Source organism: Aptenodytes forsteri, unplaced genomic scaffold, assembly GCF_000699145.1.
Source record: "Aptenodytes forsteri isolate BGI_AS27 unplaced genomic scaffold, ASM69914v1 Scaffold69, whole genome shotgun sequence".
Taxonomy (NCBI): domain Eukaryota; kingdom Metazoa; phylum Chordata; class Aves; order Sphenisciformes; family Spheniscidae; genus Aptenodytes; species Aptenodytes forsteri.
Window position 1 is genome coordinate 3,399,317 of NW_008795885.1, and position 25,744 is coordinate 3,425,060.

At 38.4% G+C, this 25,744-nt stretch overlaps 1 long non-coding RNA gene across 1 annotated transcript; it reads left to right on the top strand.

Moving 5' to 3' along the window:
* The first annotated feature begins 130 nt into the window (after nt 1–130).
* On the top strand, nt 131–21,187 carry LOC103903051. Its single transcript, XR_657830.2, has 4 exons — nt 131–379; nt 1,805–1,867; nt 15,466–15,543; nt 19,503–21,187. It is a non-coding gene; the product is annotated as an uncharacterized LOC103903051 (long non-coding RNA).
* Nucleotides 21,188–25,744: the final 4,557 nt, after the last annotated feature.

Here is a 25,744-nt window from a genome sequence, read left to right on the forward strand (position 1 = left end):
GGCGGGAGCGGGCGGGCAGGCAGGGGGAGTGTGTATGTGTAAGGAGGGGACGGGAGGGGAGGGGGGAGAGCTGGCAGCCAGCCAGCTACCATCAGAATTAGCTCATTGTTCAATATAGCCAGCACTGGATACCAAAACCCAGCCTGAGAGAGAGGGAGAGAGAGAGACTTTCCCACAGCCACCCCCACCCCTTTTTCTTTTTTCTCCAAGGCTGCACTTTGGAAGAGGTGCAGTCATTCTTCCCCACACCCCCTACCCTCTCTCCACTCCCCCAACTATAAATTCCCTTCTGTAGCATGCTGCCCTTTTTTAATCCACATTTGTGTTTCAGATCATGTAGAAAGGACAGAAAGTGAGCAGGGAGCGGGGGCTTTTGTCTGTAAGTATATGCAATTCCAATCCACAAAATTTTATTTTTTTTTAATTAATCCTCTCTCTCTCTCTCTTTGTTTCTTTTCATTTCCTTTTGTCCTTAGCTGGACTTTGCTGCAGCTTGCCTTTCCCCCTCTCGGTGCACATTTCCAAACAGGCTTTCTTAAAGAAGATGAGAAAACGTGCAGTATATGTATTTAACTCTTTGTCTTTATGCTTTAACGCTGGATTTCTAGGCTGGGGATTTTTCTGCACACATGCAAGGGGAGATGAGAAGTGGTTTTCTAAAACTGTTTCGTTTTTTTCGCTTTTGCACTCCACAAACACTGAAATGCGTTTTTGAACCTAACGCACTTAGCTTTTTTAGCATGCATGCAAGGCTCTAGGATTGGTTTTTCGTCTCTTTTCTTCTCCCTTGTAAAACGAATCTCCCTCTTCTCCGCCCTGACACTGGATTCCTCTCAGGCTGCTGGGGTTTATTTTTAGAAAGCAGTCATTCTTGCAACAGCCTTCTGCATTTCTGCATGTGCAGCAGTTAAATTTTGGGTGGTTCTTTTGAGGAAAAAAAAAAAACAAAAACAAACGTATTTTGGTGGACATTTAGCGATGTGCTTTCTTTCAAACGTTTATGTATACATTTATAGATATATGAATTTGCAGTTTTAAATCCAATGTGTGTGTGTGCTTGTGTGTAAACATATGACTCATACATTTCATACATACACACTATAGGTAAGAAATATATAATCAATAGAAGAGAACTTTAATTTTTGTCACTATATGAAAACTGATAAAGGAGGTGTGCTACAAATTCAGTCAATTAAGAGAGTGGTGATTTAAGGTACCATTTAAATGAGGTAGGACCTACTCTCTTTTTTTTTTTCCTCTCCCTATTTAAAATAGGAGGGTGTGTGGATTAGAGAGAGAGAAAAAACTGGAGGTTATGTAATGCAGTGCCATTTCCAAAAATACCTACTCTTCGGGCCATTACATTGTGAAAGCCTGACACTGTTATACTTGTTTCTTGATTGCAAAAAACCACACTTTGTAGTGTGCCTGGAAACAATGGGCCACCTTTACAGTAAGCATAGGGTGATGGTTTTTGTCCTCTTGACTGATTTTTAGGTGTGTTAACCATTAGGTATCATGCTCTTCCGAGATGTACCAAGTGCTAAGAATAGCATAGGGTTCTGCAAATCCAGGTACCAGGGATTCCTTTGTCCTATATTTAAGCCTACAGACCACTGAAGTGCAGAGAAGCATGATATTTAAGCGTACATGTGGTTAGAATAATTTGCATGACTTTAAGCTTAACCACTGAAGCTTATACTCAGCTCACCCACTGTTAATGCTGGCAATAAAAAACTATTAAATGCTGTGACAGTTGGAATTACTTTTTTTTTCATTTTTAATTTTTTTAAATTGTTTTCAGATTGTTCTCCTTGTGCTACTTGAGAGAAACTGCAATCCCAAGACTTAACAGAATCTAAAAATGGTAAGAATTAGATGCTTTAGCAAAGAATCAGTAATTTTTTGTAAAAATAGAAACCTTTCCCCATCTCCAATACTCATTTATAAATACGACCTTTATAAGACATACTTTTTGAGGCTATGGGGATTTGCCACACAATGACTGATGTACTCTGAAAACCTCCATATGTTGGATCTTTGATTTTCTTGCATTTTTTGAATAAAAATCTGAAATCCCTCCTTGTGCAGTAAGGCTTATTTAATTGAAACAAGCAGTGTTTAGGTTACTATGAAAAATACACATTGTAACACATGTAGGAATACATGCAGACAAAACAATATGCAATAATTTCAGCCCTGCCACCTTCCCCCCAAAAAGAAGAAATAGGTCATTGCACTTAGTAAGTGAAGCAGATTTAATGTTAGTCTGTCAGGGAAGTACATAAGATGCAAACTAAATTTTCTTATTATTGGTAATTTTTTCAGAAGGTTAGCCTTTCTTTGTGATACAAATCTGTTCCAGAAAAAATGGCTAGGCCTCAGCCTAACTGAACTTACTGGCACTTAGTTGGAATGTATTTATTGAACAATATTCAACAGTGACCCATTTCCTTCAGTGGTAATTGTGTTTATATTTTTACTGATTAAAGCCCATTTGTTATACTCTGAGATACTACTGCTGACAAATACCTAATTTTAAGGATGAAACAGTGTACATCTAAATATTCTCTAAATATGGTATTCTCTGAGAAGGACTGAGTGTCTCAGAATCAGCAGGACAAAGAAAATTGTTTTTTACGGAAAAAGTAAATAAAGTAGGCAAAATTAGTTTAGATGCTGTGTAGCATTCTTGATTGAAGATGCAGCTATCACTGAAGCATGTCTGAATACATGTATTGACATAAATGTGATATGTTTTGGGTGCTACATGATAATATCATGGTCAAAAATCTGTTAATTTGTATGGGGCAATAGCCTGTCTGAAGTAGCATTGTGCAGGGTGTACATTAGCACAGAATATTTTCTAAAGTGTCATGTTCTCAAGGACTTATTAAGACTGGGTTAAATTAATTGCATTAATTATATTATCCTTGTCTGGTTCTTTGGGGTTGTTTTGATTTGGGGGAGGAGGGATGATCAAAGGATGTTTAAAATAAGCAAATATGTAATCTGTTATAAAGGCTTTTTTTCTTTTTGGCTCCTTGTTTTATATCATTCCTATCTGCAAAAATAAACTTGCAAATTCTGGAGTTTTAGTCTATTCTGGAACCTACTTTCATCAAAGTGCTTTGCTCATCTGTATATAAATGAATAGTTGGGGGTGGGGAATTAAAAGGGAAATGATTCACTTAAACTGTGAATAGAAGTCATGTTAAAATACATTTTGTTCACACAACTGTGGAATATTGGATAAGGCAACTGTTTTCCTACCAACACCAAGGTGACAATCAGCCCACATTTTGAGATGGTATGCAGGCTGTTATGTGCAATATATGCCTATCTATGGAACAAAAGATTATTTTAAGTTTTGTTAGGCATAAAATAGCCACTGATTTTTACCAGCAGATGGTTCTGTAAATCTAGCAAGGTTCCTGTAGTAGTCAATGAAATCAGCTTTGTAAAGCCAGTCTCCAGGCCAGAACATAAAATACAACTTAGAACTATCCAAATGCAGAAAATAAAATGTAGTTACCCACCTGTCTAGTCCTATTGTTTTTTTTGCAGTGTAACATAAATAAAAATCTCATTTGGCTGTTTTTGAAAAGTTCTTTATTTGTTACAAAAAGGCCTAATTCCACTTTTTGGTGACTCTTGATCGGAATTTCAATGTAAGAAAGACTAGGTTTTGCCCCAGCTTGCAAGGTTGCCTAAGATGTGATACTTGGCAGAAGCTCTTCCCCTACCACCACCCTTTTTTTCCCTTTCTTTCACTTTTGGCACAGTAACACCGAATGTAATTTGAAGTCAGACGACTGATATACCTTCCTTGCAGTAGTGGACGCACTTGTCTTTGGCATATTTCTTGTTATTTATTCCAAGTGTCTCCTTAGCCATTCTAATTTGCAGGAAAAATTCTCCTTTATGTATCAACACTCTCTGCACTGAAATACATGAGTGTAAAAGTGCTTAGTTTCTTTTTAATATAACAGCATATGCAAAGGCTGTACTCTGCTTTCAGTGGTTGGTGAAAATTTAGCTGTTACATTTCACCAGGCTGAACTGAACCTTAAAAAATGGGGAAAAATGGCCTGCTTATTCCCTTGCTAAACTGAAAGTTCATTAATTATTTAGTTAAGCTTACAGTAAAATTAAGAGTGACTAGAATAAACTTGTTGAGTGAGAACAAATGGATTCTTGGTTTAACTTCACTGTCTTACCTTCTTAATTTCTTAATGTTCCTATTTGATAAAATGTTTCTTAAACTGCTTACAAGTAAAAGCAAACGATTTAGCAGGTTAGTTTTCAGTGCTGCTTCTCCTTTTCCTAGACTTGGAATTATGATTTCCTCATACCTGGTTAATTAATCTTGGAGCTGTGTAATAATAACATCGTCAATAATTTAAAGAGAAATAGAAAGGCAGAAGAGTGTACTTTCTATTCCTTTAACTCATGGACATTTTGAGCCGTCTTACACAAGAAGACCTGCCATTTAAGGATCTCTCCTTACTTGTGTATAATATATTTGCTTAAGTGGCCCCCTAAAGGAAGAAAGAACCTTTTATATTTATTTGCAATGTATGAAGTCCTGAGGTGATTTTAATTGCTTAAATTTTTAATTTATTTGAAATGTCAGAATTTATGTATATCACCTTCATGGAAAGTGCTGTATGACATAACATACAAATTTAGATTTTAGTGCTAATTAAGATTAAAAAAAAAGATTCTAATAAAAAAAAAGTTTTAATCATTTATTTGGCCTACGTGATCCAGTCGTTGAAATAAAGGATCTTGTCAGAAGAGTGAGAGTAAGGAAGTCTTAAGTCCAGTTTTCTGTGACCTCAAAGAAGACTTTTAGCAAGGAAAGGCTTTTTTTAATGGTAAATGTTTGTTTTTAAAGAAAGAAATCAAACAGGCATTGTAGACACTTGAGAAAGTGGTCTGTCTGTTTGCCTCTAAAGCACTCATGTGTGTCCTTTTCCCCTGCTCACATTGCAGTTCATTTCTGGACTTCAGTTCTGAGAGCTTGCAGTGCAGGCGCTAAGGAATTTAAACTAAAAACACTAATGAAAGTGTATATCGGTAAACAGATACCTCCATAATAATTTAATTTTGACCTACCTGAAAATAAACAAAATATATTCTAGAGCAGCTCATTAATTTAGTTATGACTTACCACGATTAGATGGCTTTCTTCTTAAGCACTAGTGGTGTGGGATCTCTAGGCTAGGTGTTGTACACTATAGCTGTGTCATCCCAAAGGAAAAAGGCCCTGGAGGGAGGGCATTTGGGCTGAACACTTCCTGTAGCATGTCCTTGCCTGAACTGGATCAGTTTTGAGGTTACTCTGTCATTTGCATTCTCTGCATCTTATAGTCTTACTTGGGAAAAAAAGAGAAAAATGGGATGACGGTCTTTTGGAGAGAAAAACAGTTGGGGGAATAGCTTTTCTTCATTAAGTCAGAGAGAAAGAAATGACAACCTGCATTTGCTTGAAGAGAGAAAAAACCCCACCATCCCATTTCTTTTTTTGCAGTTCGTAGGGAAATGTATAACATCACTTAAGTTAGGTGAAGAAAGTTAGGAGGCAAAGCTTATGCTTAAGATGTCATCCCAGTTTAGCCATTACAAACCTTTTTCTGGTGAGTTGTATGAAGGTATCTGTACACATTGTGTAATTTTCTCTGTCTATAGAACGACTTCACCTTAATTGGACCAACTGTTCGTAACTTTAGGATTATCTGTGGAGAATGGAGCCTGGGATTAGTCTGGCAGAGGCAGGCATTATTTTGAACCCTTTATATGCTCTGAGGAATAATAAGAATGAGATACTAGGATGAGACATTATGTCCAGCCTAATACTAGATACACACTGGACAAGTAGCAGCTCCTGGTCTGGCATGAGAAAACTCATACTTTTTTGTCGATTATTACTGAGTCTGGAACTAGAACTGGAGTCTCCTTTATGGTAGTTCAGAACTGCATAGGAGCTGTAGCACTATATCAGATCCTCTTCTGTTCATGCATAGCCATGGGTAGAATTTGGTCAAGAGAAGTAATGGAGAGGGATGAAAGCTAAGCACTTCTGGCCATCTGAATGTGTATATCGTGCTTTTTTATTACGCTTATGTATTGTGCATGAAGAATACATTGGGTGCAGTTTGCTCAACACTACCTGGTTACTGAAAACTTAGGGAGAATTAAAGCCTTTCCAGTTTACAAAATAAATAAGCAGAAATACAAACTCACTTTTTGCAATACTTTTGCCAAGCCAGCTGTTCAACTGTGCAGAAAAATCACCTGTACTTGATTTTGGCTGGAAAAATTTGAAGTGGGGTTTAAAGAAAAGTAATTTTTGTCCAAAGCTGCAGATACTGTGGATATTTCTGTGGTACAGTTTATATGTACATTAAAAGACAAAAGCTCTGCATATATGTGTTTCTACCCAGTCACAAACATACATGCTCTGGGTGCTAAAATTTTGTAACTATGCACTGGCATACTTTATCTGAACAGAACTGTGTTGGCACATGGAATTGGAGGTTTACGTAATACATTGTCCAGGGCAAATCTTTACTGAGCTTTTTTCACCAAGGCTGAAATCTTGGAAAATGAGAAATAAGAATTAGTATGCACCTCGTAATACTACAGTCGTTGATTTTTAAGTCTTGGGGTCTAAAGCCTCCACCAACAATCTTCTTTCTCTTTTTGCATCGGAATACTGCTGCCCCACACCTGAGCTCTGATCCTTGTGTGTATGGCTAAAGAGAGGGGAGAGGGACTACACTTAATAGCCCTAGAACAACTTCATAAAAATAACTCAGTTAGTATCATTGACTGGGACAGGATATTTTAATAAAAATATTTTTAAATATTTGTATTTTGTTTTTATTTCAAATATTTATTCACCTCATTAAGCCATATTGGTTGAGGGTGCAATCTGGAAAGGTGCAAAAATGTTCTTTTCAAATGTTTAATGTAGAATGATTCTATGAATCATTGTCTGAGTGCTACATGAAACTCAGTTCAGACTGCTGGTCTGGCAAATTCACGGTAGCACTACTGAATGAATCCCTATGTAGATGTTCCTGGGAGGGTTCCTGATGTTTCCTTCTGTAAACACTGGGTGTAAAAAAAACCAACCTCAGAACAGGTAGCGTTTTCTCATCCTGCAGGAAGAAATGTTTTTGGATTAATTTTTTTAACACTAACCTTATTGTCTCTCTACTAGCGTAGCATACCTATGCAGGAGTAAGTTGAAAAAAGTTAAAAGAAATCTGTGTGTTCTCACTGAAGATGGTATAAGCCTTGGCTTAATACGTACATGATCAGAAAGAACTCGTGAATTCTTACAGCACTGATGTTTAGAAGGCACACATTGGCATCGTAGAGCTACTCAAAAAGACTGAGTTAGAGAGGAACAGAACTTCCTTCTTTGTTTCAACATGACTGTATCTGTGATAAATCTCCATCATGAAAGAGCATGAGTTTAAATAACTCTATTCCTGCTGGCAGAAGAAAATCCTGTGGAAATACGGTAAATGTCCTTACCCTTAATTTCTCAGCTAAGTAATTATATAAGGCAACATGAACAAAACCCTGAAACAATGCTTGGCAGGAAAAGTTCTTTTCCTGTGTGTCTCCTCATTAGACGAGTCCCTGAACCCACGGATATTTTATTACTTTCAACCTATATAACATACATGATACAGTTTGTCTTTTTGTATTTGGAGTAGCGGTTAAGCTACATTGAATGACGCAAGATGCCGGTAATATGGTGACTGCAGGTAATGCTGCAGACCACAGTGCTTTGAAGCACCTGTTACAAAGTCGTCAGCTGTGGTCGTTACATCTCTTTTAATGAGGTAAGTACTGGCTGTGCAACGTGGTTCTGTCTCTCATTTCCAAGAGTACCACCGGGGCTTTTAATACTTGCCTGAAATATGCTGGTTGGGCAGGAGGTCGGTGTCTCATGAGGGGAAGGGCTTTCGTGGCTGGGCTCTGCAGGAAAGCAGTCGGCAGAGGCAGTGAGCTTGCCGCCACTTGGAGAACAACATCGCTTGTTGGAATTCTGGTCATCTTTCTGGTATGTGTGAGAAATTTAAACAAAATTAAACAAAACAAACAAAACAGTTTTAGTCCACAGCAGAGGTATTAAGTCTTCTGTAAGTTACATTATTCAGGCCATTAATTTAGAAATTTTATAGGACATTAAAAAAGGAAACATGCTTTGGGATTCAGCTTGGTGTATACATTTGGTATACCCCAAAATTGGAAGGAGGGAACAGGGAGAGCACACAGGAGAAGCACTATTCTGGGCGGTCTCTGTTCTTATTCTTTCTTCAGGGTTCCCCTACTGGCCACTGTTCTTGCTGGTCTTTCCTTAAGATCAAAGCTCGATGGAGCGAGGAGACTGGGCTAAATGGACTTTGTGGTCAGCCTGTGACCACGCTGCTTTTCTTCCTCCCCTGTTGCTCCAGTAATTTGTCAGCGTTGGGTATGAAACTACTGAAGATGTTAACTGTGCAGCCTTTGGTCCTGAATTTTGCTGCCATGCTGTGTGTTCACCTGACTTTGTAACAAGAGACTTGCTTCTGCATCTTGTTCTGCAATTACCATTAAGCGTAGATACAAATGGTTACTAATTAAACTTTTCATTACCGTATTACACTTGAAGAGCAAATTACAAACTCATATGTAATTGACTGAAAACTCAAATACTATTTTAATTCTCAGGCTTGTTACTGTTTTTCTGTGTGTGCATGTTAAGCAAAATAACAAAAGCTACCATTGTAGTGCAGAGGCAAGCAAAATGAAGTGGCAAAGGTGCTGGGTTGCACCGGGGTTTGGGTTTGGTTTTCTGGAGGGTTGGTTTGGTTATTTCAATTTCTGTAATGTTTTACAGTTTCAGAGTCCATGCACAGAGATTTACTGGTGGAATAGAGTAGTTTGCAGCCATTTTATTGGTTAAAGGAACCTTCCATATAATATACATTTGTTTCTTATTATTGTTCTGAAATAATTGCATTTCTTTTCCTTTCAAGGAGTGTGATACTCTGGTAATGAGTATCTTTGTTCAATTCATGAATTCAGTCAGAAGTTGGATGAGCATTTATGAAAACGTTCACAATGTACCTCTTGATTTCTTTTTCTTTTACTCTTCATATGCATGGTAAATATTAACAATGCTTTGCAATGTTTTTTGCATATTGAAGAAAAGCAGCATGAGAGCACTTGTAGCACACAATCCTGACTTGTGCAGAAAAGTGCAAATTGATCTCTCTGCCTAAAAATTGCATTACACTCAGGTGGTGTGGGGAGGATTCTTCTCCAGGGAAAAAGAAAGTGTTTTCTAGAACTAACCTCATTCAATCATGTATGCCAGAAGACAGCTAAAGTTTTTGTTGAGGGTTCTTACCAGCTAAAGAACTTGTCAGGAGTGTGCTGACTATATACTCAAGCTGGATTACCTTGTGCTTTCCCCCTCCTCAACACTGTACATGCTCAGTTTTGGAGGCCAGTAGTCACGTAAGAGACCTCTTGGAAAAATGTGCTGGCTCCCAGTGCTTAGCATCTACTAGTATCCTTTCCTGCAGCAACGGGCTCTGCAGCAGTAGAGCCCATTAGTGTTAAAAGCATGTTTTAGTGAATTTTGCACAGTCACTCAGATAATTTTCTTATACGTGTCATGGGATGCTGTAAGTACATATATAAAAGATGCAACCTATATAGTACGGATGAGGACAGGAGTGAATTCTTTGAAGAATATAGATGAGCCAAGGTAGGAGACTACATAGAAGCAGACACTTCAGTGTAACCTGTAGAATAGAAGCTTTAAGAACGATGAAAGTAACAATGGATGAATATGGGTTTATATGAGAAGTTTTGTACTTAAAATCTAGAAAAACTACTTCCAAGGTCACTTCCTTATGTTGTGTATGGAAGGAGCAGATGACATCCTATTCTGTGAAATTGACAGAAATTGAAGAAGTGATGAACAAGGACTGCTAAAAACCCCTAATGAATAAACTTGCTAATTCATGTGCAGTGTGGAGAGGGGGATGCAAGGAAAAGCATACTTGTCTCATTTAGGCTTTTTCATCTCTATGTGGTTGTGAGTTTGAGTCATCAGATGGGGAGGAATAAAAAGCAGCAGTAATATCTTCCCCATGAAAAGCCAGAGGCAGCAAAGGATGCTGATACACAGAAGTCAAAGGCGAGTTCAGGTGCGCAGTTGTCCTGCCATGTTCTGCTGATATACTGCCATACATTAATTCTTACTGTAATGGCAGGTAAAGTCTCACCAAAAGGTGGGCCACTTGGAGCAATCCCAGCCAGGAGGAGAATGACCATATAACTCTTCATCAGTTCTCACAAGCCATTTATCTACCTTTATCTGCTATGTGGAATTAACCAAGTGGAATGATTGTAAATGATTTTTTTTCCTCATTGATTTTTGAATGTTCGTGGCACTGATGTGGAAAGCAAGACTGATATAAAAACCTGCTGCCCTGACAGTATACTGAAAATGTGAAGGCAGGTTATTGGGGATAACTTGCTGTATTTCAACCAGGGGCTCAGACTTGTGATGCAGAGCCACGGAAAAGAATTGATCAAGTTCACAAAATTGGCAGGCCTCACAGTTGCTAAACCGCATGTTCACAGTATTTTTAAATAATTAAGCTAAGGTAATTAAGTTGCATTTTAACTTGGGCAAGTTGTGGTTTATTATGGGAAAGCTTGCTCATTAAGCCTGTTTCGGAGTCAGCCTATCACAACAGCAGCCTCCCATTTGATCATGAGTACAGCTTCTTAAATATAACAGAAGTTCGTCAAAACTTTACTGGTTCTTTGAAATAAGGCGTAACGATGAGCACTCTCATTCCCCTCTCCAGAAGATTCAGAAGACAAAGCTGATTGATAGCAGTCTGCCACCCAACTAAACTCTTGCGAAGCAGCAACCATTCAGCTGACAGTTGCTGCATGTATTAAATCCTGTGCGCTAGGTTTGGAGTATGGTGGACATTAATATCATATGCTTTCATAATGTTCCCCTCACAGTGTTAAAAATAAACTACTGCAGATGGGAGCATTAGTTTACCACTTGCACTGAAGTAAATGCATTGATCCTAGCACAAGCTTTCCTTCCAGTTTTGTTTAAAATTAATTAGCTATTTTAACAGAATGATTTCTTTGGTCTTCAAGCAGCGGTGCAGTAGGATTTTCAGTGAAGGGGCTGGGTATGCATCTGGATTGTGTTGGTGGGCTCTTGGTTACAAAGAGAACTTTTTACTGCAGTGGGAGGCACTTGGGGGGCTGAGAAGCACATGGTAGAATGTGCTGGGAAAAGTCATTACAGCTCAAACCAGCTGGTAACAAAGAAACTTAAGAAACTGCAAAGTTATAACTGTTTCAACTTAGCAGGCAACTATGTTTTTTTTTTTTTTTTTGCAAAAGAAAATGTATCAGGACTCAATTTGGAAAGAAAATCTGCTAGACACTTTCAGTGATGCTGAGGCCAGCCGGAAAGGAAATGACTACAACTTTTCCTCTAGGAGCCTTAATACCATTGATTTGTGTCATTGCAACACAAAGCAATGGTGATGAAAAATCCCTGAACTACGTTAAAGAAATACAGGTACAGAGATGAGGAGCAGCGTTCCTTTCTGGCTACACGTCCCATCCCCGGGAGAGCAAAACCTTGGGAATGCTTAACAGGAGTGTGCTCATTTTACTAAGTTTAGCATGTCTTAAATCTGTTTTTTTTTTCCTCTTGATGGATGTACCTGAATGTTTGAAAGATGCTTTTAGTGTGTAGGAATGGAGAGTGGGTAGCAAGAAATTAATTTTAGCATTTTGATGTGACTGATACAGTAGATTTAGTCCAGCTCTGTTAAAATTATTTTATGTATCTGTTTTAAAGCTGGGCAAAACTTTGTGCTCCCCTACTATTGCTCTTAAAGAGGACATGGCTTAAAATGGAAGAATAGGCATTAGAGTTTTGAAATGCTGGCTAAACAGAGCCTTTGCAATAACAAAAAAGTTGTTTCTCAGTTTGTTGAGCAGAGAAGAAAAGAAGAGTCTACTCTAGAAATCCTTCTGTTTTTGAAAAAAAAGCAGCAGTAAGTAGTTCTGGAGTCTGGATGTGTAAGAGCCAGTAAATAGACTGGGCATTTATTTTCCTCCACCTTTGCTTTTTCTGATTTTTAGTCTCAATTTTTATTATTTGTATATTTTCAAAAGAATGGAGGCTAAGGAATTGAAAACATATTCCTCATAGCTCATAACTGCCTATCTGAAGTTGGCCTCCATGTTTCAGGCAGAATTGCTTGTTGTTGTAGAACACTGTCTCAGACAGCACTTCCCAGACCAGTGGTTTTCTTTCCCCCTGACTTCTCAAAGTGGGAGTGCATGGTTTTGTGTATCACATGTTCTGCCAGGAAGGCAGGCTTCCAAGGGTAATAATCCTGTTAGTCAGATGTTTAGGGGTGATCCACTCTGGTAATTTATGGATGAAGTTTACCAGATTAATTTTTTTCCTAGTGATTATCAAATACTGAGGCTATCAGTTTGAGTCAGTATATGGCTTTTATGCATTGTATAGACTTGCAGTAACTTTATTTTTCAGTCCATCCTAAAGTTCAGCAATTCTGTTTTGAATCCTGATCCTTTGGTTATTTAAGCCAAGCCTGTACTCGCATAATAGTCGCACAGGAAGTACTAAGAAATGAAAATATGGTGTGTATCAATGGAAGCATTTATTTAGAAGTGTTTGCTTCATGCTAACAGCTGGAATGTTGTAAGCCTTACATCCTACTCTGCAATGGAGCATTGCTTTGCACTTTTTCTCTCTCTGTATAGCTCATCTCGCAACATTAATACCAGTTGTTTTGAGCTGCTATAATTGACTAAAAGTTCTTGCTGTATTTTTCTAACACTGTAGTTATCAGTGTATTTGAACATCTAAGTAATTTCTGCATTTTACAAAGCATGTAGCATAGCAAGATGTCTTTTTTTTCTTTTCTTCTTCTTTTTTTTTTTTTTCTCCTGGTGGATTGTAGTAAGTCGTGAGTGGACTTTTCTACACCAGTATCTTTTTTTCCATTCCAGAATCTTCCTCCACTTAGCCAGGATCCAAACCATGATTCCCCAGCCTTTCAGCATTGCTCACAAGGCAGATACTTAAAGTCCTTTGGCTGCCCATTCAGGACTTTGGTACAGTTAGAGCAGAGCAGTTACTGCATGTGGAGTACATCCACGTGATTATTATCTACCAATATTGGCCACAGTACTTGCTTTTGAAGAGATATTAAGAAAATAGGACATCACTGAACTTTTTTCTCCACAGAAAATTACTGTGAAAGATATCTGGGGGGTTGTGTAGGGTTTTTTGGTGGTGGTGGTGGTGGGTTTTGGTGGTGGGTTTTTTGGGGTTTGTGGTTTTGTTTGGTTGTGGTTTGGTTTTTTTTTTTTTTAACCCTGGAGCATAGTTGTGAGTGTACCTTACAATTTACACCTTTTTCCTCCTGCCCCGCTCCCAAAATCCACTATGAAACTGCAGTCGCTCTAAGTTCTTATGAATTCAAGTTGAAGGTCCTTTCTTTGTCATTTAACTGCAAGTGCTTATTTTATTCCTATTAAAATATTAATAGGGATGACAAGGTCTGTGGGCTAACTTGAATACATCTCAGACTCCATGGAAAACATAGAAGCTTATATTCATCATAATGAGTAATACCGTATTATGATGCTTATTCCTTCCTCCTAAACACAGGAAAATACACATTTTTGTATACTTTGCTGGTTTGAGCACGCATGTCCTGTGGTAGAGCTGAACTGCTATTGCTGTTTCCCACCATGAGTTTTCATACAAAGAATGTGACTACACAATAAAATCAAGGCATAATTGCAGGATGGGTAATCAGTGATCATAAATAGCAACAGGAGAGCTCAGGGGTTACTTGGTATCTTTCATTCAAGTGCCTCAAATATTCAATGTGAACATTAACTGATGAATTCACAGAGTGCCCTGTGCTGTGTATTAGTTATTCTATGTTAGCCATACCCAGAGAGCTTAACTGGCTTGTCTGAGATCATACGGTAATCTAAAATGTGAAATAAAATCTGATGCTTTAATCAGTAGAAAGCACTGTGGTTTGTACTGTGGAAAATCATGGGAGAGTGTTATCAGCTCAGGCACTGCCTTAGGCTCTGTGTTTTATGTTTCCCTCCTCTGTTTCCTACTTTATAGTAGGATTTTCTCTTGGAAAGATGATTCGAGTAATCTTCTGATAATTTCTCCAAGCTACATCTAGTCCAGTTGTGAGAACTAATAGTCAACATGCAATTCCAAGAAATGAAAATATTCCTCAGGTTTCAATATAAATACAATAGTAAGCAGGTGAGTAAAGCTGGTCTGCCAGGAATTTAAGTGACAAGGCAAGTTTTGATTCCCAAAGTGCGAACAAGTTTGAATGGTGTGATTTATAATGTTCAGCTCAAAACATTGACGGTTTGACATTCAGGCATTGTGCAGAAAGAATTTTCAATTCACAAAACCCCAAAGGCCCAGGAGGCAGACCCAGCAGGAAAATAAATTCAGGATCTTCAGCATCATATGCAACTTGTACCTGACCACTTCAGTGTTTAATGAGAGCAAGATGAAGAAATGCTCTGATCTTCATCCTGAAGTTGAGGAACAGAAGCACGAGATGTTTCCAGCTCAGATTCACTGTAACTGAGGTGTATTAGCCTGGCATTTATTCACTCTAGCTTCCCACTGTAGTCAGCGCCCGGCTTTGGGTCTTACCCATTTTCCATAGGAAAATTTTCCTATAGCAGTCATAGGCCAGTACCTTAAGCATTAAATCCTGCTTAAGGTACAAATTTTATTGTATGTCTTTTATAATGTGTTGGAATTCCTTTAATGTCTAAAATATAGGGTGCTAACACAGAATTATAGCTGTGTCAATGATCTTAGAAAGTAGTAAGTTCTAGTTCACAGTTCATTGTGAAAGGATAATCAAAGCAGTGTTGCCCTTGTCTCCTGCAGTCATCAGCAAAAGTAATAATCTTCATTAAATAGTCTTTCGCCAGTGATATCTGGCAGAAGAGAATGGGCATGTGGTCTCACAATATCCTCAGTAAGTTTATTAGTACGGACATCCTCATACAAAGTTTCTTAAAGAGATTTTAAAAAAATCCATCCTATGCTCTTTTTAAAAAGCCTGTTGAATACAGATTGCCATAAGCAATATCGTTGAAATACTCTAGGGACAGCTCTTGTTGTCATGGGTACTCAAAAATATGTACTGAGCATAAAATGCAGCTAGGTCTCTGGGTCAAGCTCAACTGACATTAGACTCTTGGTTTTAGTAATGCGGTCTGTCACATGAACAGCATTTGATTGCATTTAATGAATCTCTTTTTGTTAGTAAGAAATTGTATATACATATGTCACTACAGGTTTATCAACCAAGGTTAACGATTTGGGTAAGCCAGAAAATCTTTCCAACCAGCCGAGGGGATGGGGGATTTCCAAAGGTAAAGTTATTTACGCAATTTCTTTCATCTAATAAACAGTTTACTAAGATGAAAGTTTTCTGGAAAAAGCCCAACATTGAAAGTTCAATGGATTTTATTTTATGACTGCTTCAAGAGACTAGCCAGCTCTCATGATTTCATCACGAGTCTCATGGTATTCTGTTTTTCTTAAAGCCTTGGCTCCTTGAGCCGGGCAGTTAAGTGAGGATTTCAGCTTTCATTTTAAAATGATGTTTTTAGCCTTCAGGCTTGCAGAAAACATGGACTCTTGCTGGCTACATACCAGAAAGAAAACATAGTAATTTTCAAGAGCTCATATTTCTTAAGCCTGTCTCATGATTTTACAAGCTTGACATCTGAGTTATGAATGCTTGATTTTGGCAATTCTCTCTTAGCAATACAGATGAAAAAGTCAATGATAATGCAGGAGGAGGAGGGAGGTGGTGGTGTTTTTCTTTTTCTTTTGTTAAGTTTTCTGCTTGTGCTTTACCTGGCTTGAGTAACAAGCATACGAAGCATGGCAGTTTTCATTTGAGTTTGACAATAAGTACCCCAACATAAATGCAGAAGATGTGGCTTGTCAGACAAGATTCATAAGATTTTGTTCTGTTACCATTGCTGGTTTCATAAATGTGAAACTGGATATGAAATTTGAGTAGGAAAATAAAACAGTTACTCAGAACCACAGAATGTACATGTTTTATTTTCATATTCCCTTTCATTACTGACTCAAAATCTGGCAAAAAAAATGGCAGGTAAGTAAAGGACAGAGCACATGGGAAATTGTTTTGATTGAGTTTCAATTATTATCTAGACTCCATCTCCCTGTTAAGAAAACTCTGCTATTTAATCTGGATAACACTATTTTTTCCACACTTTTTCTTTATAAAGGAACTTCTAAAATTTATAGCTGGGCTATTTGCAATCTGCTATTTGCAGACTCATGTGCCAGCGTGCCGATCTTTAAATTAACATATATGGCAGTACTGCCATTCCGAACATTCAAAGTATTTCAGAAGTTCTGCTGAGTAGGCCGATAGCAATGCCAGATTACGATGAATGTGCTATATATGGTTAGACATATATTAAATGTATTTGCTAATTTTATGAATCAGCTGTGTGGTAACTAGATGGTTTTTGTCCAAAATTTTAAGTTAGCAGTTTTTAGTAAGTTGTCATTCATCATTAAAGTTGCTCGTGAAACACAGGAATGAAGCTGTGAACTATGTGCAGCATAGTTAGTAACAATGCTGCATTATATTGGATTTATGAATAGCCATGTTTTTATGCTGTGCATAGCTTAAAAAAAGTTTAACAAAAGGGATAATTGTTTCTCAACTGGTCAAAAAATATTACACCTTTTTTCCTTTAAAGTGATTCGATTCCTGCTTTGTAATTATGATGCATTTCTTCTAGCCTTCATGTAATTCTTCAAAAGATATTTGGCATATGCTTACAAGGACCAGGTTTTAGAACTAGCTCCAAATTTTATTTCACAATTGATCTTCAAAAGCAACTTGAATATTAGCTGCACACAATCCAGCTTCCAGCACAGTATCAGCCTTAACAGAAACTGGGTGTCTTGGGAATCTAATTTTTTTCATCTGTCTTATAAAATTAATAGGGGCAAATTGCTGAAGAAGACTGCAGAAAGCGCTCAGTCCTTCAGCTCAACAGTTGTATGTACTCAATGCTAAAGAACTTGAAAGAATGAAGTAAAATTAATAGATTTTTTTGAAACTCTTATTTCAGATAAAAGTGCTTTTTTTTGTTTTCATGCAACCAACAAATATAAAAGGATACACTTCTTAAAGACAATTTATTTCCAGACCTAGAAGGGTCATATGGGACTTTTTATCTTATGATTGTATGGCAGAATTTCAGGACTGAGATTGTTTTCACAGCTGAAAAGGAACTGCCCAACACAATGCTTTTGGAAATTTGCCCAGGCCTTTGGTCTGTGTGGTGTGCCTGTTTGCATATGTAAGTTTCTAGTTTTCTTCTCATATCCTGTAATGATACACAAGTAGCAACTTTAGTCAACATAAAAACAAAAATAATATCACGAGGATGGAATTTTCTAGAGTCCTGTGAGGAAACATGTTTGTGCAGTCACTAAAATTTGAATGTTATTTTTTCATTCTGAAATTGTCTCTTGCAAAATCCCTGGCTTGGCTGTAGCAAAGGCAAGGTATGTTTCTACTCCTACTTCTTTCCCTGGCTTGCAGAGCCCTTCTGCATATGTGCTGATCGAAGTCTGCTCAGTTCCTCCATTTCTGATGCCTTGAAGGGAGAGGGCATCATTTGCCCTTAGGAAAGGATTTTCAGCCTGAAAACAGCTCCTGGCTGTGTTCAGTGCAGAACCCTGGGGGAGTTCATGTACCCAAAAGCAGAATTTATCCTGTGATAAAGACAGTGGGAAAGCCATGGGGCGGCTTTATTCCCAGCACAACTAAATGTAGCAAATACGGACATTGCAGTGAAAATTATGGCTCTGAAGAGCCAGGAAAGGAAAATTGCTGAAAATTGCACTTTCTTAGTAGTTGTGAGACTGCTGTGTGTTTAATTCCTAATTCAGAAATTCACAACTCTTAGATCAGAAAAATTTAACTTGGAGAAGATAACTTCAATTTCTTAAACAAACTAAAAGCAATCTGCTTATATGACAAATATGTCCTAAGCAATAAAAGTAATAAAACACCTTTACAATTCTGATCTCTTAAACACAAAACCCACAGATTTTTTCCATAACTTACAAAACATATCACTAGCTAAAATTCTTTTTGTTTAAGATCCCATAGTGACATAGCATCAGCAAAGTACTTTAAGCACGTGCTTAGCCTTTAGGCTTCCTACTGAGGCTTAAACTGAAACATATAGTTAAATGCTTTGCTGAATAGTCATAGACTTCAGCCATGGATGGTTAAGTATGATTAACAAAAACCTATCTGCTGGCATGGTACACCATCTCTGTACTTGTCCAGAGACAAGCAGTACACTATACCCTACTGTGCCTTTAGAGTTCTCTTCTCAATGAAGTACTATAGGAAAGTCACTTAACAGCATACACTATCTGCTTAAGCTGTAAGGTGTTTATAAGATGAAAGGTCTAAGCTGTAAAAGGTTCTCTTAACAACAAGATGATCTTTCATAACTAAGATGAGCTTTTATGTTGGAGGCCAAGTGGAACGATAAAATGGAGTTTGGGGTTTAAAAAAAGCAAGCAAGCAAATTAATTTATTGGTAGATAATACCATTAATATTAGTTTCTTGGTTACCCAAGTTGGTACTGAGTTATATTTTCAAAGGGGCTCAGTACCATCTGTAGATTTGTGGCCATGAGTTTCGCATTCATGATGCTGAGACACTGTGCTTCACGTGTGCAAAATAGGTAATTGCTCGTTTTCAGATATTTCTATGCCAGAACTACTGCACACACAGCACCTGCAGGTGCAGTTTTAGGTCTGAGCTGTCCCAGCTATTATGAAGGGCACAGAAATCACTTGGTTTGGCAAGAGTGAGAAAAATAATTTTGAGGAGCAGTGTAAGGATGCACAGCTGGCGGTCAGCTGCAGAAAGGGTTGTCACTCCATAGCTTCTTCCCCTGTAACTTTGCTGGGATGGTTGGGGTCTCCCCAGCTACAACAAATGCCTGCATTCCCCAGTGCAGTAGTGGAGGACGGTTGTTGGCTCAACTCTTTTGCATTTTGGCTCCTGGGGCACACTCGTTCATCCCCAAGTGAAGAGTTTTCCTCAGATGCTGCAAGGCTTGCCTTGTTTTTAAGCGATCCTTTGCTCTCTGTGGCATTAGTATTTACAGGTGATTAAGCCATGTTTAGTAGATATCTACTTCTGAACTAAAGGTAGGGAACTATGGAAACCTCAGGACAGGAGATGGGAGGAACCCATCGAACAGACTTCACCAAAGTACAGCTAATATTGTTTTTTCCTCTCCGCAGGGAAGTCTCCCCATCTCAAAGGAAGTAAATCGCAAGAAGAAAAGTGAGGTGGAGGGTGCATACCCGGTTCCAGTGAATGGCTATGGACACCATTTCACCAAAATCGATTACCTCTACTCTTTTTAATCATAATTTCTCCATTTGTATTACATATGGTGTATGGGTTTGATGAGGTCATGGTGTCATATATCGGGAATTGTTTCTGTGTAAATCATCAAGTGTAAGAAGAAACTATGGGACTCTGAGCCTTGCTTTAGAGAATAACAGTGGACAAACGTGTACCATAAAAAATAGTTTTTAACATTCTGACTCAAGCGAAAGCTCTCAGAATTTCACACTGTGAATCCATGTTTACAAACATTACAGGTGGGCCCTCAGGCCTGGTTCTACCACAGCAATGTCTTCCACTACTCAAACTCCACTGCTCACATGCAACTGGTAAAATGCTCTCTCCATTTCCACCATCCCAAACTGCTTCTTGCAGAGGCTGAGAGTCCCCCTTTTTTTTCATTTAGATGTAACAAGCCTAGTAGTTTATTTTCATCGATTGTCTGTATATCTCTATATTTTATCCATGTACTCTTTTGATGTATAGAAGTAGTATGAAACTCATGGTTTCCTTGTGGTAAGTGATTGTGATGCTGCCACGGGATTTGAGACACTGATGAATGGTGCTATTTTGGACTTTAAATATGCTCCTTGGCAAGGTAGCTCTGATGGAGTTATTTTTTATTTCCATGTTCTGAGAAGGTGTTGGTACTTTGTTTTTCTGAATGTTGTTCTTTAGACTGGACTGACTTGTTTACTTGTGTCTTCAGTGTGGCTTTCTTATTCAGTGCTGTAGGTGAGTAACTACTTATAGTGTACAAGTGAGGAACTGATTCCGTATCAGGGTCCACTCACAAACATGCAGTTATAGTGGGAGCAATCACAAAACTGTAATTTACGTAAAATCTCCTTTCTGACTCCTATCCACCTAATGGAGAAAGACGAGCAATAATTTTCCACCAACCTCTCAAAATCTCTTTTGATTTTTGTCTTTTTTTTAAAGCCTTTTTTTTAAAGAAGGGACAAGTTTTAATGTCCTCTTCGAATCCATAAAATAGGGGATATAGTAAGAAAAACAGCAAATTTCTGGGAGGAGAAGTCCTAAAGGGGAAAGAGTACATTTCCACGGCACTGTCAACATGTGGACTTTACATTTTTGTTCTTGCTCCCAGACTACTATCAATACAAAACAACACAAAACACAAAACTAAACAGTATCATCTACTCATGGAGTGTTGTTGTGTTAGACACAGTCTGAAAGCCCACCTTAATTTTTTATATAACTCTGTCTTTTAGCTCTTCCTTTTACAGGGCAGGCCTTGTTCTGAACTGTTTTAGCTTCTGACTGTTAAATACCAATGCATGCACTGCACTTCCTAGGTTTCTTTCCTTTCCCCACCTTCTGTATCCCTTTTCTTGTACATTTTATTTTCCAATAGATTAGATACATCTACTGTGCTGTATATAGAGCAAGAAGTAATATTCAGCAGTTGTGGCATTTATGTATAGTTGCAGTTGTGTACTGCTGAAAACGCAGGCTTTTGTAACTGTGATCTTTAATAATGCACTACAAGTACCCAATGTATTTTAGCTATTTTAGTAGGATTTGTTCAATAAATATGCAAGCTCTAAGGGTAGTCATGATGTCTCTGTTTCCTTATTACAATAAGGGGTGGGCTCCTTTTCTGTTTGCTTGCACCTGTTCTTTACGTTACTTCTGAGGTTTTTTTCAGGAATATCTGCTGAAGTAAAAGGTGATTCCTTTTGTTGTCTGCTAAACAATAGCTGTTAAGATAACCTAAATACCAGACCTGGATCTGGGAAATAATAGCTGCCGGACAATGGTGGTCATGTACTTCACTTTCAGGACTGCTGAGTGGCTGGGTCAGATGTGACACTTGGTGCCATTTTTAGTAATCCCAGGAGGATACTGTGGGGCTGTGCATGGCGAGCACGATATATTTCATTTTCCACCTCTGATAAACTGAATGAAAAGGCTGTTTTCCTAGTGTGTGTAATTTCCTTTAAAAGAGTGTTGATACAGTCCTCTCTTATAAACAGTTTTACTGGGGGAAAAAGTAATATCCACATTTGTAAGGTTTAGAACGTATATTGGTTTCATTTTAGCATAGAAAACAGAAAAAGCAGCATTTTTTTAAAAACACAGGCAGTGATCTACCAATTAATACCAGATGTAGGTCTGCCCCTGAAGTTTGCCAGTCATGAGACCAAACAAGTGCAATTCCATATGCCCCGATTGTCTGTCCCACTGAGTGAATTTACACAGGGACTGAGTTGGGTTTGATGACTTCAGCTGTATCACAGAAAACTGACCATGCACACATGGCACCTGATCCAAATGGCCACCGATCTCACCGTAGGAAACACAACAGAGGCAGTGTATTTGGGCTAGAGCTAGGTGTCTGGTTAGAAAGCGTTTTTATCTATCTGTGGTATATGTATATACCTATAGACATTATAAATATACACATCTGTATACATATGTAAATGATAAGAAACAGTTAATAGAGTTAGAGCAATGATTAATTGATTTTACTTTTTTAACCAGTAGTCCACTGGCTTTGGGAAGTAAGTGAACCATTTCTAAAAGAGATATGAAAGGTGATTGAAAGGCCTTTAAATCCCAATCCTGTTGTTAGTAATATTTAAATTTGCTGCACAAGAAAAGCTTTTAAAGCTGGAAAATTTAAAAGGGTTCCACACTCATTTGGAACTCGCAGCTGCTGAAATAGTTGCTTGACCTTGGCACTGGTTTTTAATCTTCGCAGCAACATGCCACGTTTTAATAAAGACATAAGGATCTGTGGATTAGGTCTTTGATCAAACTGCAATAACTGAAAAGTCGTTCTTGAATACCACAAATAACAGGTCTTTTTCTTAATAATAAACAAAAAGGACTCCTTACTGTATAAAACAACTTTTAATATGCTAACATTCTAGAGACTGAAAGTTGCCAAAGATGACTTCATATATGTTATGATTCATAGAGCCTTCCTAAATAGGCAAAGGTGACCTGCACTTTTGCATCAGCAATAGTGGCTGTAGGACGTATGTTGCATCAATGTCACGAGATTAAAAAAAAAGAAAAAAAGCCAGAGAGTGACTGTACCTAAAAAACCAATGGTATGGTCATTCTAAGGAATGCCCCTAGCATTTCATACATCTTTCCTCTAATGCTCCATGAATCATAATTATTAGACATGTTGTGAAGAAACTATACAGTTTGACTCTCTGAGACATTAGCTACATGCGTCACATGGTTGCTCCTGTCTGGTGTACATACAATACCCCCTCGTGCATTTTGTAACAATGTGATCTTTAATAATGCACTACAAGCACCCAATGTATTTTAGCTATTTTAGTAGGATTTATTCAATAAATATGCAAGCTCTAAGGGTAGCCAGTGGGTTGGGGTGAGCAGTGTGCTTTGCACCCCTACGTCAGGGCTTGGGGTTAGGGAGCCAGGGGAGGAGGCTGGGAATCTCCCAGCTGTGTGCTCGATGCAGCCACGGCACAACTGAACTTTGCCACACCAAGAGTGAGTGTGAAAGAAGTTATACTGTTCTCATCCCTGGGACAGCAACATTTAATTTTGCCTATGGCGCAAAGAGACCTTGAGCTGGACCTGAGAATCAGCAGCATCAAAGCTGATCCAGAGAGGTGGTGGTAGGGCAAGGGTGGGGGAATGGAGCAGGCTGACACTTCTCAGGTTGTCAGGGAGGCTTCCTGTAGCTGGAAAATTGATTAAAACAATTGGAGAAAAAAAACAACCCACTGAATGTGTCTCACAGTCAGTTGATGGAGTACAGCATGACAAGCCACCTTTTTAACCCCCTTGTTAAATAATTGTTTGTGCAATAGAAAGGCTAGTGAGAATTTTTAAAGTGTTATGGTCAAGTAGATCAATTCAGGAAACGGTTCTAACTCACAAACCTTGTACTAACATATCATGGAGGATCTGGCGAATCAATCTTTGTCCCTCAGCAAAGCAAACAAGAAAAAAACAAAGATAAATTCTGCAAAATAGGAATAGTAATGTATACCTGTTTTTCACAAAGCATTTTAAGCTATGCTGATAAAAACACTAATTAGGAACTAGCTATTGTTACCTCTGAGTATCACATTTTAAACGAAAAGTAGGGCAGAATGGCATGTGTTATCTGTTAAATTCCAGTACTAAAAACCCCAGCATTGTTAATTACCAAATGAAGAAAACATTAACCCTTACACCTTGGAGTTTATGCCACTAACAACATCCCGAAGAGGTGGGTTAAAAAAACCTGATTTATATTCATCAGTTTTTTCAGTGGAAGTTAGCTAAATTCTGTCTGCATACATATAAAATCTATGCAAAAGAAGAGTAACAGTTTTAAATCAATATTACTTTAACACCAGACTCCAATTAAATAGACTCCAATTAACCTTCCGCTATTAAATATTAATATATAAATATATCCGCACTACCATATTACAAAAGAAAATAAAAAAATCAATGTTCTAGATAAGAAGTTCAAACTCAAAAAAGCAAATTTAAATAGAATGAAAATGAGCCCAGATCTGTCTGAACAGCATCATGTTCCTGTGAAAAAAAAAGCAAACATGATACTGGGAATAACCTGGAGTATAGCCAGCAAGCCAAGTGAGGTAATAGTTTAGCACTACTCAGCATTGGCAAGGCTACAGCTGGAATAAGACATCCTACCTGGGCACCCCAGCTCAAAGAATATGGGTGCACTGTGGCAAGAGTCCAGGGGAACGCAGCAAGCGCGGTGTGAAGGATAGCAGAGAACACATCTGATGGGGAGTGACTAAAAGAAACGGGTTGGTTTGGTCCCAAGTGAAGATAATGAACTGCTCTTCGTGGGGGTAGAGCAGTCTTCAGTGTCATAAAAGAGGTTGAGGTAATACCTAGAAATTTGGAAAAGGCTTTCAAAGGTGGAAGGACAAGAATGTGCTCGAGTGGGGTGCCAAAGGAAAGGCTTTGGGATGTCCATCTTCTGAGATCTTTCAGAAGACGTTGGCAAATATCTGTTATTATTTGTATTACCGGTTATTCAAAGCCAGATGAGTGGCTATTATTATCATGAAGTAATAATAGACTAGAATCAGGATTTTCTGCCTTTTTACAGCTTCCTAAAAACTTCCCTGGCAAACACAGTGTGGCTCTATACATTTCTAAGACCATCCACACAAGACTTGCATTCCCCACTCACCTTTTACTCATGCTGCAGACTGAGTCCAAGGGCGCTATAAGCTACATGCTAAAGAATGAGACCCCTTCTTGTGGTCCCTCACATCCCTGTTTTCTAAGACTCATTTGAGTTCTGGTGAAGTAAAAGGAAGAAATACAGGAACTTACACAGGCTTTGCTGCTACAGCCATGAAAACATGGGTAACTTACACTCTAGTTGAGAGAAAGGAAAGACCAGGAGAAAAAAAAAAAGAAATGCAGAGAGTGTAGCAGGCAATTAAGGGGGAAGAGCAAATTCAGAAGAAGTTGTGCCTGTCTGAGCTAAAGCTCAAGAGATGCAAGGTTTGCAGAGACAAAACATGAGTGTTACACTCCAATTTGCAATAGATATTTTCCTTTTCAAATGCAGAGCTCTGAAATACCTTGTTGAAAACACACAGGAAGCAAACTTGACTTTAGAGGATAGTCATTAATGGTTTTTCTCCCCACATTTTATGAGTGGGCAGCTGCAGGAGAGGAGGCAGGCTAGCAGCCTCACCAGGAAAACATGTAGCGGGAGACAGGACTCTTGGCCAGCTGTGTGGGTAGCAGGGGCATGCCTTGATGCCTCAGCTGTGCCTGCTTAGCCCAGCTTGGGCCTCAAGATCCTGGCTTTGCCTCTGCCCATGGACATGCCTGGCAACATTCACACAATGGCCACCACAGTTGGACCCTGTGTCTTTAGTCCCAGCCTAAGTGGGGGAACATGGTAAAACAGAGCAGACATGCTGTAGTTTGCATCCTCCTGAAGAAAGAGTCCAGTATTTGGATATTCAAATACTGCCTACCTATGCTGCAGAATAAAGAAGAAAATACATCCTGCATGTATAGTTTAACTGCCATGTAAACATAACCTAAAATCCTCAGGTAACCTACTAGCATACTGACAATCCCGACTGCCTACACCTATTCTTCTGAACTGTTTTGTAAGTGCATACAGAGC